The sequence below is a fragment of the Lepus europaeus genome, chromosome 1 (assembly GCF_033115175.1).
Source record: "Lepus europaeus isolate LE1 chromosome 1, mLepTim1.pri, whole genome shotgun sequence".
NCBI classification, from domain to species: Eukaryota; Metazoa; Chordata; class Mammalia; order Lagomorpha; family Leporidae; genus Lepus; species Lepus europaeus.
In genome coordinates this window covers 147,255,401-147,273,989 of record NC_084827.1, presented here as the reverse complement: position 1 = coordinate 147,273,989, position 18,589 = coordinate 147,255,401, and the positions used below count along the sequence as shown (strand labels likewise).

At 45.0% G+C, this 18,589-nt stretch overlaps 1 protein-coding gene across 3 annotated transcripts in view; it reads left to right on the top strand.

Moving 5' to 3' along the window:
- Nucleotides 1–6,382: 6,382 nt before the first annotated feature.
- Nucleotides 6,383–18,589, top strand: part of RAPH1 (Ras association (RalGDS/AF-6) and pleckstrin homology domains 1) — a 129,576-nt gene continuing 117,369 nt past the window's right edge. For all 3 annotated transcript variants that reach the window (XM_062190107.1, XM_062190101.1, XM_062190104.1), the window contains exon 1: nucleotides 6,383–6,594. The gene's annotated coding sequence lies outside the window, so the exon portion shown is untranslated. The remainder of the gene's footprint in view (nucleotides 6,595–18,589) is intronic.

Genomic DNA, 18,589 nt, shown 5'->3' with positions numbered 1-18,589 from the left:
AGATCATATTTTAACTTAAATTTGGCTTTATTTTCTATGAAATAATATACATTTTGTGTTGGTGCCTCAACATTTTTTAGAGACTTAGCATCTTAAATATTGATTTAGTTTACTCTTTTTCATTGTCAGTGAGAGAATACAAATCTACTGTCAAATGATAAAGTATCCTAATCATACCACTCTGCAATAAGCACTGTGTCTTCTTTTATTTCCTTCTAGATTTTTCCTATGCAAAATGGCTTTTCATGAATTCACAATATACAAAATGTTTGTAACTTTTTCATTGATTGACATAATCTGAAATTTTTTCATACCAATAAATCTTTTACAATTCATCAATTTCTAAAGCAATCTCAAATGTCTAGATACTTATAGAATTTCTACTTATTTGCTATCTTCCCACAATATCCTAGGTAATATTTTGTTCTTAGTCTTTAAAGTGTATGTTGCCAAACTGCACTATAAGGATTTATGTTCCCACCTGCAAGGTATCCACATGCTGTTTCTTTCCATCCTGGCCAACAACAACAGGGAGTATCATTTTTAAAGACTAGAGAATATTTCTTGTATTTCTCTAGTGATTCTAGACAAAGTGGACACTAAATAAACAGTTTTGATAAGTCAACCTACAATAATGTTTTCTCCACAGCTAGTGACTACTGAATTCTCTAAGTATTCACTCAATATATAAGGGTCCTTGATCTGCTTTCTAAAAATGTATACAGCAGCAAATACTTGATGACTTTTTGAAACAATTTAAACACTGCTAACTAGTTTCAAAGTGCATGGATACTACTCTTAAAATGAAGATTGTGCCAGAGTCCTGAGAAGTCTCTTGGGAACAAACAGTTTGTCTCTATTTTCTAAGAATAGGAAGTACTGAACTTCTCCGGGGATTAGGACCATGAATGTAGGATAAGAAAACCCTCTGGTTCATTAGCTATTGCAGCCTTCAGAAACTGGGGAATTGTGACAGAGAAGGAGACAAAACCTGGTGTGGATTCTCATAGCTCTGAACATTTTGTTCAATCTGAAGGAGGAAAAAAAAATCAATAAAATTTCTGGGGAGAGTTTTAATGTTTCCATCCATTTCTAAAAGTTTATTTTATTTAAAGTTGCCTCAGGGCTAGGATGACTAGACAGATGTCCTATTTAGTTAGGGGCTTTAATTTTATAAATCTCTTACACAATTATCAGAAAGATTATATTGAAGTAACAATTGGTCCCATTTTCCAATGTACAGATCTTTTCATCTTATGCAAAACAGTAATCATTCGAGATTAGCTTTAAAATTAAAGCTAAATTTGCTTTAAAATTAAAGCTAAAATAGGCTTTAAAAATTACTTATTTGAAACCTCATTCAAAAGGATAGATTTCATAACTCTTATCTACTGTAGAAAAAGAATGCAACTGGAGTCAGAAGTATGGATTCTAGTCCAATACCTGCCAATAATAGCTATTTAACTTTAGGTAAGTCACTTCACAACTTGGGGCTATAATTTTCTACCATAACCCAACTACATGGTGTTGATCAGCATTCCATTTCTATGGAACACGTCTTATGAGTTGTTCCATTGGAAAAAGGATTTCATAGTTTAGTACATTTGGGAAGTGCTTCTATAACGTCAACCTTAGAAACTCACAGTGCACATTATCATATTAAAGCCACTGAAAACCTCTCTAGTTTAGAAATCCACTGGATTTTATTTAACCTAGCATTTCTTATATGATTAAAAGAATTTGTAAACCATTTTTGGAATCAATCTGCTAAAATCCTATAGGATTAGAGTTCGAATTAGAGTGGAACACACTTTGGGAAACGATGGACTAAGATCCTTTGACGTACCCGGATCTATGGCACTACTCTTCTCATGGTATCCAGCCAGTTCCCTGAAACCTGTGCTGTCTGTATTCAGAGGTCACCCCCAAACCAGAATGCTGAGGGTCGTATTGAATGTACCCGCTCACTCCCTCCTTCACCCCCATTTATATGTCATATCCTGTAGATTCAACTTCCTTTATACACCTTCCACCTAGTCAGTCTCTCCTTCCCACTGTACTGCCTCTGCTCTTCCTGAAACCTGCAGCACACTTCATCTGGGTCATTGCCATTACCTTCTAATTTTCTCCTGCTCCACTCTGGTCTCCAGAACACAAACCTAGTTGTTGTGTGGCTAAAATACTTAAATTTTTTTTTTTAAAGAAAGTTATTTATTTGCTTGAAAGGCATGAGGTGGGGTGGGAATGGGCAAGATCTCCCATCCCATCCACTGGTTCACTCCTCAAATGCCAGCAACAACAGCAGGGCTGAGCCAAGCCAGAACCAAGAGCTGGAAACTCAATCTGGGTCTCCCACATGGGTGGCAAGGACCCAACCACTTGAGCTAGCACTACTGTTTCTTAGGATATGCATTAGTAGGAAGCTGGAAGACAGCAGAGATGGGACTGGAACCCTGGCACTCTAACACAGGATGAGGGGATTCTAAGTGGCATCTTAACCACAGCCTGTTCCCAAAGACTTTCTAATTATTATAATTCCCAGGGTGTCAAGTTCAAACTCCTTAGTTTATCACATGGGCTTCTTTGTTGTTTTTCTTTTTAAGTATTTATTTATTTGAAAGGCAGAGTTACAGAGAGAAAGAGAGATCTTCCATCCACTGGTCCACTCCTCAAACGGCTTACAACAGCTGATGGGGGTGCAGGGGTCCAAGCACTTGGTCATCTTTTGCTGCTCTCCCAGGCCACTAGCAGGGAGCTGGATTGGGAGCCAGGATTCAAACCGGATCCCATATAGGATGCTGGCACTGCATACAGCGACTTAACCCACTGTGTCACAATGCAGGCCTTGTGAGCTCCTTCGTTAATGAAGTCCTTCCTCTCCTCTTTGTTGCAACTCTTTTTTTTAATTTATTTTTTTTTTATTTTTATTTTTTGACAGGCAGAGTGGATAGTGAGATAGAGAGACAGAGAGAAAGGTCTTCCTTTTTGCCGTTGGTTCACCCTCCAATGGCCGCTGCGGCCGGCGCATCATGCTGATCCGAAGCCAGGAGCCAGGTGCTTCTCCTGGTCTCCCATGCAGGTGCAGGGCCCAAGGACCTGGACCATCCTCCACTGCCTTCCCGGGCCATAGCAGAGAGCTGGCCTGGAAGAGGGGCAACCGGGATAGAATCCGGCGCCCCAACCAGGACTAGAACCCGGTGTGCCGGCGCCGCGAGGCAGAGGATTAGCCTGTTAAGCCACGGTGCCGGCCGTGTTCCAACTCTTTGACCCTGCACTGTGCCCGTGCTGACACACGGCACTTTACTTGCCAGCCTCTGCAGTGCCGCTGGGGGCCTCCCCAGGTGCCCAGATTTGTTGCCTCTGCCTGGAATGAGTGCTTCTCCCTCATCTAGTTAGCTCTCCCCACCACTGAACATTCAGTCCAAGAATCTCTCCACTGACTGGGCAACAGACTCATTATCCTAATTGTGACTTCTTTATAGATTGTATGTATGCTCTTTGAAAGCAGGAAGAATTGTGCCCTTTTTTGTCTCGTGTTTTCCTAGGCCTTAGATGGAGTTCCATAAACTTTTTTTTTTTTAAAGATTTATTTATTTATTTGAAAGGCAGAGTTACAGAGAGGCAGAGAGAGAGAGAGAGAGAGAGAGAGAGAGAGAGAATATGAATCTTTCATTTGCTGGTTCACTCTCCAATGGCTGCAATGGCCAGAGCTGGGCTAATCCCAAGCCAGGAGCCAGGAGCCTCCTCTGAGTCTCCCATGTGGGTGCAGGGGCCCAAGGACTAAGGCCATCTTCCACTGCTTTCCCAGGCCATTAGCAGAGAGCTGGATCAGAAGTGGAGCAGCCGGGACTCAAACCAGCATCCATATAGGACGCTGGCACTGCAGGCAGCAGCTTTACCGGCTATGCCACTGTGCCAGTCCCGTTCCATAAACTCATGAATGAATAACTGGTTAATGAACTGATGAGACCCTGCTTACTTTTTCCAGCAGTTGAAAGTAACTGTTGTCTTCTAATTAGTCTTGACAGACCTAAGCACTTGGAGGAGCCCAAGTTGGCTGAGAACAATCTAAGAAGCACTAAATGGACACACAGAGAAAGAGACAGAGAGAGAAAGGTCTTCCTTTTTCCATTGGTTCACCCCGCAAGTGGCCGCTATGGCCGGCGTGCTGCACCCATCCGAAGCCAGGAGACAGGTGCTTTCTCCTGGTCTCCCACGTGGGTGCAGGGCCCAAGCACTTGGGCCATCCTCCACTGCCTTCCCGGGCCACAGCAGAGAGTTGGACTGGAAGATGAGCAACTGGGACAGAATCCGGCACCCCAACTGGGACTAGAACCCAGAGTGCTGGCGCCGCAGGCGGAGGATTAGCCCAGTGAGCCGCGGCGCCAGCCAATGGTCTGTTTTTTAAAGTAGTTTTCCACAAAGTGATTGGTGATAACATTTGATAACAATAATGATAGATTAGGTTCACCACCCAGGTATTTCTAATCTCAACAAACCCGGTCACAAGGAAATGAGGTGAGAGGCCCTGGACAGATCTGTGGGACATTACCATATTTTAAAAGTATTTATTTATAAATATTTATTGTGCAAAGTACTATGCTGATACTGCAAAAGACGTAAGAATGAATACATTGTATTAGATTCATTTAGGGAGGATCACAAGTTACTGAAATATTAATAATAATTATGAGAGGCAGAATAATGAACTCCACGATAAAAGAAGAGAAGGCCCCAGGAACTGGTCAGCAGCATCACCCTCGCTTCTAAGGCCCAAGTGCTTGGGCCCTGCACCCCATGGGAGACCAGGAGAAGCACCTGGCTCCTGCCATCGGATCAGCGCGGTGCGCCAGCCGCGGCGGCCATTGGAGGGTGAACCAATGGGAAAGGAAGACCTTTCTCTCTGTCTCTCTCACTGTCCACCCTGCCTGTCGGAAGGAAGGAAGAAAGGAAGGAAGGAAGGAAGGAAGGGAGGGAGGGAGGAAGGAAGGGCATTATTTTACAGATGCCAGAAGCACCTGGTAAATTTAAAGTACAAACGTGCAGTTCAGATATCCGCGTGTGAAACGCAGCCAGTAAGTGTATTGTGTGGTTCTAAATACCAGTTTGAAACAGATTGTCTACCAGTTTGGAATAGATTGTGCAAAAAAGACTGAAACCACTTGAAAGTCCTCAAGAATATCAGGAAGTAAGAATGTAATTAACCAAACCAGGATTTGGCCTTAGCACAGGGAAATGAGCACTCTGGTTCCTAGAAAGGGAGCCAGGATCTCAGAAATATACAGTCAATTCTTTATCTGTGAAAATTCAAGATACGGAAACTACCAGCCGATGGGAAGACATGAAAAAGCAACGTTCATCACAACCAATTCCAGGTCACACTCCCAATTTCTCAATTGTTTTAATGCTGTCAACAAAGTTGCTCTACATGTAGCCAGACAATAAGCATTCGATTCCATTTTTTTTCTTTCCTTTGATCAACTTTCGGTGAAGGTCAAAATAAGGACAGGAAGTTAAAACGTGTAAGTCTGCCTCAATGAAGCCTGCTACAAAATAAGCAGTATCCGGGTAATTTAGACCTTGGTGATCAGGAAAAAAACGCCGACATCCTAGTCCTAAACAATTTCAGTCAAGGGAGGCCACACATTAAGAACACAGGGCAAAAAAGACTTCGAAATTACAAAGTAATTAAAGGTAACTGCGATGTCCAGTTTCCAAAAGCTTGGCATTCACACACGGCATGAAACTGCAGTTTTGGGCCACACTGGGATTTCCCGAAGAAGGGCCTCACAGAGTCCAACGGCAACGATCCCGTGGGTGCCCGAGAGCCCCTGTGAGCCGCTGCTGGCCTCAGAGCACACCGCCGGCCGCAGGTGGAAGCCCCAAGCCCCGAAGCACGTCTGCTCCAGCCTCCCGCGGCTCCCAGGGCCCTGGGACAGAGGCCGCCCGGCCCGCTTCCCGGGGGAGGCGAACCAGGGGTGCGGCCGCACCGGGAGTTTCCTCCCCACTCATTCATTCTCTGATTCACTCGTTCCTGGAGGCGGTTCACTGGGACGCGCGGAGGAAAGGCGGGGCACCGAGGACAGCCCCGGCTGGGTGCGGTCGGCCCGGCGCCCCAGGGAGCCAGGGAGAGCAGGAGGCGAGCGAGCGGCCGCGGGCTGGGGGCTCGGGCCGGGGGCGGGCGGGGCCGCCCGACCGGAAGTGAGTGGTCGGCGGCGGGCGGGCGGGCGGAGCGCCTGGCCGGGCGCGAGCGGGGCCGCCGTTCGGCCGCCCGGCCCTCAGCCCCGCCTTCTGCGTCTCGGCCGGACGCGGCCGCACTCGGCGCTGCCGCCGCGGGGCGCTGCGGCCGCCCCGCCCCCGCCTCTGCCCTGTCCCTGCGGCCGCGCGTCCGCCGCCGCCGGGTCAGTCCGGCAGTCTGTCAGTCAGTCAGTCAGTCACGGAGCGCGCGGCGCAGGAGCTGCGGGCGCTCGCTGCGTCTCCGGGGGGGAAGGAGCGCCGCGTCTGGGGCGGAGGCTGGAGCAGCGCGAGCGGCGGTTGTCCTGCGCGGGGCCGCCGCCGTAGCCGGGGCCGCCGGAGGGCCGAGCGGCAGCCGCGGTGAGTAGTCCGCCTGGCCCTCGCGGGCCTCAGGGGAGGGAGCCGGGCTGGCACGGGCGGTGAAGCGGTGCCCCCCGCTCCCGCCTCCATTTTCCCGGTGCCCGGCCCCGCCATCCGGGCGCGGTGCGAGCGGCCGCAGTCCGGGGCGGGGTCGCTGCCGGGCTCGCGCCGGGGCCGGGGCCAGCTGGACCGCGCCCGGCTAGGCGGCCGGCCGGGGGGTGGGGGCCGGAGGGGCCTGGGCTGCACCCTGCGCCCCTGGGGGCCGCCACAGAGGGAGACAATGAGGTATGGGGCCGCCTGGGGAGGGTGCGGCGGGGCTTCTCCCACCCGGCGCCGGGGGAGGTGGCCCCGTAGCGCGAGGAGGAAAGCGGTCGTCCCCCGCCAGCCGCGGGAGCCGGTGACTGCTGTCGGGTGCCTGGGGTCCCCGCGCCCCCGCTCTTTCACAGCTGGATTCAGTGCAGAGATTTAGAAAGGCGGGGCGCCGTCTGCGTCTTCCTTCTAACGAAGGAGGCGAAGTAATTGCTCCATGGCTTTGGAGCCGCAGCTAGTCTTTCGGTGCACGTTCCCGCCGGAAATCCAAACTGCCATTCCTGGGGGTGCGCGGGGCAGGAGGGGGCTGGGCAGTGGTGTCAGGTAGGATGCCTTCAAGATGGGGTTTTCTCATTCAGACAGTGCCTTAGGGTGGCCCCACGGTGAGAGCTGGAAACTGCAGAAGCCGTATTGCCTGGAGCACGAAGACGTGGCTGAGTAGGGAATCAGAGCTTTTTGGAAGGGTGTGAGTGTTGCACGTGTCGTGTGTGTGTGTGTGTGTGCATTTCTTGTGCTCCGTGGGAAGAGCAAATCGGGGCTTGCTGGGGGAATGGAGAGGTCCCCCGCTCCGTCTCTGCGGGATTTCTCATGGAGATGTGGAGAGCTGTCTGTATATGCAGAGGAATAGGAAAGGTAACGGGCCGGCGGCGAGGCGTGATCCGACTGTTAACGGGTGGGATGGCGTCCGTGGGAACATTCAATTCAGCCAATATTTGTGGAATACCTAGACCGGCAGCAGGCTGGGGGGCCCACCGCGAGCAGACCCACAGCCTGGTGTGGTGGGAGGAGCTCTGCCCGGCCCGGGAAACCAGCGTCCCGGGAGCCTGGCGATTGGCGAGCGGGGTGATGTTGGATAAGCGGTTGACCTCTGCAGTAGTTCCCTGGCAGCAAAACGGGACGAACACCACCTGTTTACTTCCCCAGATGGTTGTCAGTGAGAGCAAATGAGCTAATTATGCAAAATGCGTAGCACCTAGCCTGGCTCGGAGGGGTTTAACAAATGTTAATTCCTTTGCTGGCTTCCCTGCTGCTGTCTGGAGATTTTCTTGGGGAGAAGTGAATTTGGCCCATTGGAATACAGTGTGTCCTGTTAGATAATAAAATGTTGAGGTGGTGGTGCAGACCAGGGGAGCAAAGAAGAAAGGGTGATGCCCGATTGGGGACTTTGGGAGCAGATTCACCGAAGCCGCCGCAGCGTTTAAGTGGAGCCTTGCAGGATTTCAGCAGGAGCAGCTGGGGAGGAGGAAGATGTTCCACATGGAGGGAGTGCTGGCCTTTGAGAGCTGTGCTGAGGAGGAAGACCACTGGGGGAAGGGCAGAATAGACACGCTCGAAGCTTTCTGGCTCTTGTTGAGTCTGACCTTCAGAGCTTGTCCCTATATTTTGCTGCTTGTGTCGTGAATTTCGCAGAAACCAGATAGAGCCCTCGTCCATAAGTACAAGAATGTCTGCAAAGCTTAGTGCGTGACTTTTGTTTTTTAGACTAGGCATTTCGTGTTATTGGCTTGCTGCTGTCTTTAATAAGGAGTTATTTGTAGCTGTTTCTTTGTGAAGAATATTAACTCCGGTGGAAGCAGGAGCTGACTTGTCAGACTCGGAGGTCTCCCTAAGATTATATAGATAATTGGCTGGAAGGAGTAATGTAGCGGGCTCATGTCTGCTGTATTTTGACAAATATTTAAGACTTTTTTTAAATAAAGATTTATTTATTTATTGGAAAGAGTTACACAGAGAGAGAGAAGTCTTCCATCCGCTGGTTCACTCCCCATTTGGCCGCAAAGGCCAGAGCTGTGCCGATCCAAAGCCAGGAGCCAAGAGCCTCTTCCAGGTCTCCATGTGGGTGCAGGGGCCCAAGGACTTGGGCCATCTTCTACTGCTTTCCCAGACCATAGCAGAGAGCTGGATGGGAAGTGGAGCAGTCGGGACTCGAACCAGCACCCTTGTGGGATGCTGGCACTGCAGGCGGCAGCTTTATCTGCTATGCTGCAGCGGCAGCCCCAAGACTTTATTTTCTTTATAAAGAGGCGTTTTTAAGCATTGTCTTTGAGGATAACTGATTTTTTTTCTTTTGGTTTTGCTCCCTACCTCATAAATAAATACTTGTTAGATTAATATTGTGGATAACCTTCACTGTTACTGGATTCTTTTTTTTTTTTTTTAATATTTATTTATTTGAAAGAGTTACAGAGAGAGAGAGAGGTCTTTCATTGGCTGGTTTACTCCCCAATTGTCCTCAATGACCAGAGCTGTGCCAATCCAAAGCCAGGAGCCAGGAGCTTCTTCCGGGTCTGCCACGTGAGTGCAGTGGCCCAAAGAGTTGGGCCATCTTCTGTTTTCTCACGCCATAGCTGAGAGCTGGATTGAAAGTGGAGCAGCCGAGACTCGAACCAGTGCCCATATGGGATGCTGGCATTGCAAGCAGCGGCTTTACCGCTATGCAATAGCGCAGGCCCCTGTTAATGGGTTCTTAGAAGCACATTGTAGGATCTCATGGCCTCCCTTGCTTTTGTATGGGCATAGTTGAGTGATGACATTAGTATTGTTATCCTCAATCTCTTATTTTAGGCAAATTAATACAAGTGAAATAAAATATGTGAACTGAGGCAAATAACTTACCTTAGCTCTTTAATTCTTTTACCATAAGAAAAGAAGTTTGTATTAAATTACTGGTTTTCAAACCATGGTCTACTGATTGCAAGAATTTTGAAGAGGTGCTTCAGAGAGATTCTGTAGATGTTTGACTTCAGTCTCTCTAGGCGTATATTTTAGACTTGTAATAACAAAAAGTTATGCAGTGTTTTAGACACCTTATGTGGATTATTTAATCCTCACGATAACCCTATGAAGTAAATTCTATTAATTGAGAAAATGAGCAGCCAGTCACCAAAGACTACGGAGCTGTTGTATGGCAAGCGGGGTTTGAAACTGGGCCACCTAATTCTTAAACTTGTTTTCTTAACCATCTTCCCATACTGCCACTGTAGTAAAATAAACAACACATGTGCACTTTTTTTTTTCATTTTCTTAGTAAAATGTGCATAACATAAAATTTATCATTTTTAAGTGGCTGATTTTTTCCAGTGGCATGATTAAGTGGTTAATTTTTTTCAGTGACATTAAGGGCATTCACATTGTTGTGCATCATGTTACCCATCTCCAGAACTTTTTCATCATCTCTAATTGTGATTCTTCCCATTAAATAATAACTCTCTCCCTCCCCTCCCCTTAGCCCTTAGTAAAAACTTGTATTTTCTGTCTCTGAATTTGCCTACTCTAGGTGCTTCCTATAAGTGGATCTGCAATATTCTTATGGGCTTATGTTGCTTAGCATGATGTCTTTAAGATTCATCTGTTTTGTAGCATGTATCAAAATTTCGTTCTTTTTAAGATTGAATAATATTCTGTTATCTGTGTATTTCACATTTACAGAGATTTGGGTTGTGTGTACTTTTTTGGCTGTTGTGAATGCTGCTGCAAGGAACATTGGTGTACAGCTATCAGCTTGAACCCTTGCTTTCATTGCTTTGGGATGTATACCCAGAAGTAGAGCTGTGAGTCATATAGTAATTATATATTAACATTTTTAAGGAACTGCCCTATTTTTTTTTCTCTTAAAATTTTTTTATTTTAAGAGACAGAGCTCTCTAATGCTGGTTAACCCCCCAAATGCCCTCAATGACTGGACTGGGCCAGGCCCAAGCCACAAGCTCAATCCAGGTCTCCCATGTGAGTGGCAGGAACCCAAGTATTTGAGCCATCACCTGCTGCTTCCCAGGCTGCTCATTAGCAGAAAGAGCAGAGCCAAGACCTGAATCCAGGCACCCCACAGACTGGAAATGTGAGTGCCTCAGCTGTCATCTTAGCCACTGGGCCGAAAGTCTGCCCTCCGGCATCGGCATCTTGTTTCCTACAGCAGCTGGAACATTTTATATTCTCATTAGCAAAGCCCAGGAGTTGCAGTTTTCCCCCATCCTTGCCAGCACTTGGCAGGAGAGAGAGGAGAGTTTCCACTTGCTGGTTCACTCTCCAGATGCCCACAGTGGTGGAGGCTGGGCAAGGTCAGAGCCAGGAACTGAGCTCACTCCCCTATACAGGCAACAGGAACTCAATCACTTGAGCCATCACCGCTGCCCCAAGGGTCTGTATTAGCAGGAAGCAGTAGTCAGGAGCCAGAGCCAGGCATCTGGGTACCTGGACATTGGGTGGAGAGCTTCCTCCTAGGCTAAATATCTACCCACGTTTACATGTTTTTAATAAGTTCACAATCTATTGAAGCTACCAGTCATTCAGAAAGTTAGAAAGGGTTTTTGAGTACTGGCACTGCAGCACTGGCAAACCATATAGGCGCTGGTTTGTGTCTTTGCTGCTTTTCTTCCAATCTAGCTCTCTGCTTAAGCCCTGGAAAAGCAGTGGAAGGTGGTCCAAGTGTTTGGACCCCTGCACCCACGTGGGAGACCCAAAGGAAACTCCTGGCTCCGGACCGGCCTTGCTCTGGCTGTTGTGGCCATTTGGGGAGTGAACCAGTGGTTGGAAAACCTTTCTCTGTGTCTTTCCATCTCTCTGCATATAACTCTACCTCTCAAATAAATAAACAAAATCTTTTTTAAAAAAAGTTTTTGTGTTTTAGTGTGTACAAATATGAGTGTTTGAAGGTGACCCATGTTTCTAATCATCTATATGCTGGTTCACTCCCCAAATGACTTTAACAGCTGGGGCTGGTCCAGGCTGAAGCCAGGAGCCTGGGACTCCATCTGGCTTTCCCACCTGGGTGGCAGGGCCCCAAGAACTTGGGCCATCTTCTGCTGCTTTGCCACATACATTAGCAGGGAGCTGGATCAGAAGTGGAACAGCCAGGACTCTGACTGGCACTTTGATATTGAGTGCTGGTATTGCAGGCGGCTACTTAACTTGCTCTACTACAAGCCAGCCCAAGATCCTATGTTTTTGTTTTTAAAACAGCCACCTGTCATCAGAGAATATCAAATTTGCCACGCATGTATTTTTGTAAAAGATAAAAGCTTGGGGCTGGCACTGTGGTGTAGCGGGTAAAGCTGCTGCCTGCAGTGCCAGCATCCCTTATGGGCGCCAATTCAAGTCCTGGCTGCTCCACTTCCAATCCAGCTCTCTGCTATGGCCTGGGAAAGCAGTAGAAGATGTCCTAAGTCCTTGGGCCCCTGCATCCTCTAGGAGACCGGGAAGAATCTCCTGGCTTTGGATCGACGCAGCTCTGGCCATTGCGGCCAGTTAGGGAATGAGCCAGCGGATGGAAGGCTTCTCTTTCTGCCTCTCCTTCTCTCTCTGTGTAACTCTGACTTTCAAATAAAAAAAAAATACATTAAAAGAGAGATTGGTATTTTTCAAAAAAGATAAATGCTTAACTCGTTTTTAAATTGGATGGCTCTTTTTATATACTTTGTCAGGAGACAACCAATATACCTGTTTGCTACTAAGTATGAAGGTTACTCCTCAGCTCCTTCAAGAATATGCAGTAAGACCTTGCTTCTCTTTTACTGCAATGTATTGCTTTTGAAATTAAACCCTTTTTAAAAAGACTTATTTATTTATTTGAAAGGCAGAATTGCGGGGTGGGGGGGAGTGTTATCTTCCATCTGCTGGTTCACTCCCCTGGCTGCAACAGCTGGGACTGGGCCCAGCCAAAGCCATCAGCCCAGGCACCTGGACCATGATCTGCTGCCTTCCCAGGCCCATTAGTAGGCAGCTGGATCGGAAGTGGAGCAGCCAGGAATCAAATTGGTGCCAATATGGAATGCTGACATTGCTGGTGGCCGCTGAACCTGCTGTGCCACAGTACCAGCCCTGAATCCTTACTCTTGTCCTCAACTTTATTATCTTGAGATCAGAGCAGCTATTTCATGATGTAGTTTCCCCATAGAACATTGTTTCTATGAAGGCAGCCGTTACTATTGAGAATATGTCTTCTGTGGAACACCAGTCTCTTATAGCAGCTTATAAAAACTTTACCTTCTTTATCTCATATTGAAAAAGAGTCTTGCCAGTACTGTCTTCCCTCAGAATACTTAGAATTAATTAGAACAAGACTATTTAGATTACTTTACATGTGTGACTGAGAGGTGGTTACAATGAAGATGTATCATTTTGTATGTTAAAGATAAATATGATACTTGAAATACATCTCTATATTAAGATAAATATTAAATTAAAATAGAACTCCTGATATGTTCTTTTACCCCAGTGAATCATCAGTCATACTTCCTGGGATATGATCACCTCCATTTTGGAAATCACTGAACAGTCTTAATTGAATTACTCTTGTTAATAGTGAGCCTTTCATATGAAGTTCCATTTCATCCAGCTTTACATGCAGCTGTCTTAAAAATAAAGCACTTGTGACAAGACATTCTCTATTTGGAAAGTAATATTTGTGGAAGAAAAGTACATACATTTCAGCTGGATAAGACTTTAATAAATCTTTGTTTGCCACAGTTGGAATCACAGGTTTGTTTCAGAAGCCTACATTTGGATTTTGCAGTGTACTTTCAGGAACTATTCAAGGTGAATTAAAAATGCCCTTTAAACATTTACTGTAATAATTCATTGGTGTTTGGTAGACTTAAACTTTTTCCATGTCTATAGTGAGAATATATTTTTAATACACCCAGCAAGATATAAAACATTTCTTGTGGCCCCTTTAGCTTTTCCCACCTTTTCTGTTTCTTCTCCCCATCCCAGAAGCAGCTGCGGTCATAGTTGCTTCACCACTGTTGTTATGCCTGTTCTGTAACTTTATATAATTGAATCATAGTTGTACACTTTTGTCTCTGGTTTCTTGCACTCAGCACAATGTTTTTAGATTCATCTGTGTTGGTGCATGTATCTGTAGTTCACGTCTATTACTGAGTAGTATTCAGTTGTACAAATATGTATGTATACCATAGATTGTTTATCTGTTTCCTGTTGATAGGCAGCTGGGGTGCTTTCAGTTTGGGACCGGTAGGAAAAAAATGGCTTGAATTTTTTTTTTTTTAAGTTTTTTTTTTTTTTTGAAAGGCAGAATTGCAGAGAGAGAGGGGTAGAGAAGAGGAGTCTTCCATCCGCTGGTTCACTCCCTAAATGGCCACAACAGCCAGAGCTGAGCCAATCTGAAGCCAGGAGCCAGGAGCTTCTTCTGGGTCTCCCATGTGGGTGCAGCAGGGCCTAAGCACTTGGGCCACCTTCTGCTTCTTTCCCAGGCCATAAGCAGGGAGCTGGATCGGAAGAGGAGCAGCCAGGACTAGAACCAGCGCCCATATGGGATGCCATGCTGCAGGCCAGGGCTTTACTCTGTTGCGCCACAGTGCCAACCCCATTGAAGTTTTTTTTTTTCCCCTTCCTTAGATTTATTTATTTATTTAAAAGAGTTACAGAGATAGAGGGAGAGACAGAGATCTTCCTTCTGCTGGTTCACTTCCCAGATGGCTGCAACGGCCCAGGTTGGGCCAAGACAAAACTGAGGCCGGCGCCTGTGGTGCTGGACTAGGAGGAAGTACCAGGATCCTGGCTTCGGATTGGCGCAGCACACTGCCTCAGTGCGCTGGCCTCAGCGCGCTGGCCGTGGCGGCCATTTGGGGGGTGAACCAGTGGAAAAAGGAAGACCTTTCTTTCTGTCTCTCTCTTTCTCAGTGTCTAACTCTGCCTGCCAAAAAAAAAAAAAAAGACAAAACTGAAAGCCAGGAATTTCATCTACGTCTTTCACGTGGCAGGGGCCCAAGTGCTTGGGCCATCTTCTACAGCTTTTCCCAGGTCATTAGCAGGAAGCTGGATCGGAAGTGGAGCAGCCAGGATATGAACTGGTGCCCACGCGGAATGCCAGCGGCATTGCAGGCTGTGGCTTGCTGCGCCACAACACTGGTCCCAGATGTTTTTGCTCAAGTCTTTTGTTTGCAGATTTTTCATTTCTGTTGGTTAAAGGAAGGGATTGGTAACCAATAGTGTGACATTCCTTCTTTTAAAAGTTTTGTATTGAAGAATAATAGATATTCAGAGAAATGCGCATTTTTCTTGGTCAGCTCCTGTATATAACTAGTACACAGATGAAAAAGTAGAAAATTACCAGCATGCCTGAAGCCTCCCTCATAATTTGCTTCTCTGTATCCTAGCACCTTCATTGGGTAGTCAACTACCTTGAATTTTTTTTTTTAAAGATTTATTTATTTATTTTGAAAGTAAGAGTTGGAGGGAGGGAGGGAGCGAGAGAGGTCTTCCATGTGCTGGCTCACTCCAGATAGCCACAATGTCCAGGAGCTCCGTTCACATCTCCAACATGAGTAGTAGGGGCCCAGACACTTGGGCCATCTTCTGCTGCTTTTCTCAGGCCGTTAGCAGGGAGCTGGATCAGAAGTGGAGCAGCCGGGACTCCAGCATTGTCATCACAGGTGGAGGCTTAACCTGCTGCACCACAATGCTGGCATCATTACTGTGTTGACTTTTAACTCTAATTCTGCTGTAAAAAAGTTTTGTTTTTTTTTTTTTTTGGCTTGCTTATTCCATTAAAATAATTGTTTAGTACTTTATTGAGGTAGAATTACCACATGTTAAAGTATATAATTTGATACATTCCCATACACCCAGGAAACATTAATGTAATCAAGGTGGCAAAGATTTCCATCATTCCCATGTTTTTTTATGCGCCTTTGCAGTTCATCCCTCTCTTTGCCTCTGTTTCCTGCAACGTGTGAATATAGATTAGTTTGCATTTTCTAGAATTTTATATGAATGGAATCATAAAGTATTCTCTCAGTGCCCTATGCCACAGGTCTGGGTTGTTTTCATGCAAAATATTGATTTTTTTTTTTAGACTCTTCCATGTTTGGATTAGTTTCTTTTTATTGCTGAGTGGTATTCCATTATGTATATGAGTATATCCCACACTTTGTTTACCCTTTCACCTTTGATAGATTTTGGACTGTTTAGATTTTTGACTTCTGCATTATAAAGCTATTACAGTATTTGTCATCACATTTTTATTTATCTTGGTTAAATAGCTGCTGTGAAGACATTCTGGGTTTTACAGTGAGTGTATTTTTAACTTTATAAGAAGTGGGCAAATCTTTTCAAAGTTGTATCATTTTTTATTCAGTAGCATTATATAATATTTCTGCTTGCTCTACATCCTTATGCTTAGTATTGTTTCATCTTTCTCATTCTGGCCATTATAATAAATGTATAGTGGTATTTCAGTGTAGTTTTCATTGCATTTCTTCGATTATGAAGACTGTTGAGTGACTTTTTGTGTCCATAATAATCATTTAGGAAGTGATTGTGCAGGCCTTTTATACAAGTCTTTTATCTAATATATATATATATATGAATATGTTCTTAGTCTATGGCTTGCCTTTTTTATTGATATCCTTCAAAGAGCAGAAGTTTTTATATTGGTTATTATCAAAATTATCAGTTTTTACTTTTATCATTAATATTTTCTATGTCCTAATAAATACAGAAAAGTTGAAATGTTCCTTTGTTTTATTTATTTATAATTTTAGCTGTTCTAGCATCACTGCTTCAAAGACACATTCCTTTCCTCATTAACTGCTTTGATTTTCAGAGTTGAAAATCATTTAACTGTGTGTGAATCTATTTGTGGACTCACCATACTATTACATTGACGTAATTCCCTTTCCTTTTGCCTGTCTACATTGTCTTGATCACTTAGCTTTACAGTGAGTCTTAAATTAAGTCAAGTAGAATAAGTCTTCTGATCTTTTAGGTTATTTGCTTTTCAATGTAAATTTTGGAATCAGCTTGTAAATTTCAATTTAAAAAAATCTGGGAGGGTCTGCGCTGTGGTGCAGTGGGTTAAAGCCCTGGCCTGAAGTGCCAGCATCTCATGTGGGCGCCGGTTCTAGTCCCGGCTGCTCCTCTTCCAATCCAGCTCTCTGCTATGGCCTGGGAAAGCAGTAGAAGATGGCCCAAGTCCTTGAGACCCTGCACCTGCGTGGGAGACCCGGAAGAATCTCCTGGCTTTGGTTTGGCGCAGCTCCAGCTGTTGCAGCTATCTGGGGAGTGAACCAGCTAATGGAAGACCTCTCTCTCTCTGTCTCTACCTCTATCTCTCTCTGTAACTGTGTCTTTCAAATAAATAAAATAAATCTTTAAAAAAAAAAAAATGGGGCTAGCACTGTGGCGCAGCGGGTTAACACCCTGGCCTGAAGCGCCGGCATCCCATATGGGTGCCGGTTCGAGACCCGGCTGCTCCACTTCCGATCCAGCTCTCTGCTATAGTCTGGTATAGCAGTAGAAGATGGCCCAAGTCCTTGGGCCCCTGCACCCATGTGGGAGACCCAGAAGAAGCTCCTGGCTTCAGATTGATGCAGCTCTGGCCGTTGCAGCCAATTGGGGAGTGAACCATCAGATGGAAGACCTCTCTCTCTCTCTACCTCTCCTCTCTCTGTGTAACTCTGACTTTCACATAAATAAATCTTTAAAAAAAATCTGAGATATTGATTATAATATCAAATACCTAGTTCAGTTGAGAGAAAACTGACAATAGTTTTGGGTCTTTCAGTCCACTAGCATGACATATCTCCCTATTTCTTTAGATATTTAGTTTCTCTCAGCAATGTTTTCTATTTTTTATTTGCCCTAAAAGGTATTATATAAACATTATATGCTATCTTATTTCTGTGATCTCTTATAGCCAAGTAATTATTTATGCACACTTTATGATATAAATTAAGGTTTGGTATGGTAGTTTTCCATATGGTAATTTCATCTAATGCATAAAGGGATCATCCATTCTGATGTGACAGTGCTAGAAATAGAAGAGACTAAAACAGATACTTTTAGAAATGTAACACCAGAAATTTTAAATTGTCGAGTTGTTGGCACTATTCTATCTTTATTTACATGGTCCAGTATTTTTAGAATTATAAATAGAGTCTTATCAGTCACATTGGGGCACACATGTTTACCAAAGGACTTTGAGTTCACATTTTATAGTTTGCTGCTTTTTTCTTTCACTAATAATGTCAATGGAATATACAACACAGAGATGTATAAAAAAAAATAAACACAATCTATTTAGCATGCAGAAGTGACTGCAGTTAAAAAATTTTAATTTTGTTTTCATTTTATTTGAAAGGCAGAAGGAAAGAGAAAGAAATCTTTCATCTGCTAATTCATTCCTTAAGTGCCCACAACAACCAGGGTTGTGAGTGACAGGGACCCAAGTACTTGAGCCATCATTTGCTACCCCCTGGGACACACATTAGCAGGAAGCTGTATCAGAAGCAGAGCAACCATTACTCAAACCAGGCACTGCAATATGAGAAGTGGGTATCTCAAGCAGCAAATTAAACTCCTATGCCATGCCCACCCCAATTAAAATTTTGTTATTTACTCTTGTGTTGTATATGTGTATTTGCATAACTCAGTATATGCGCTATTTAGTTCTGTGTCTTTCATTGAAACTAATATTTGACTTTGGTTAGGATATGGACAACTGATGTCCACATTTTGAATTTCTTTTTAAAATATAGTTTTAATTTTGAAATAGTTTAAACCAGCTATAAAAGCATAGTAGACATCTATGAGCTCACCAACAGTAGTAATTGTTTATATTTTACTTCAAATAATTTGGTTTAAAGATATATATATCTTTAATATCTTTATAAATATATAGGGCCAGCACCGTGGCTTAGCGGATAAAGCTGCTGCCTGAAATGCC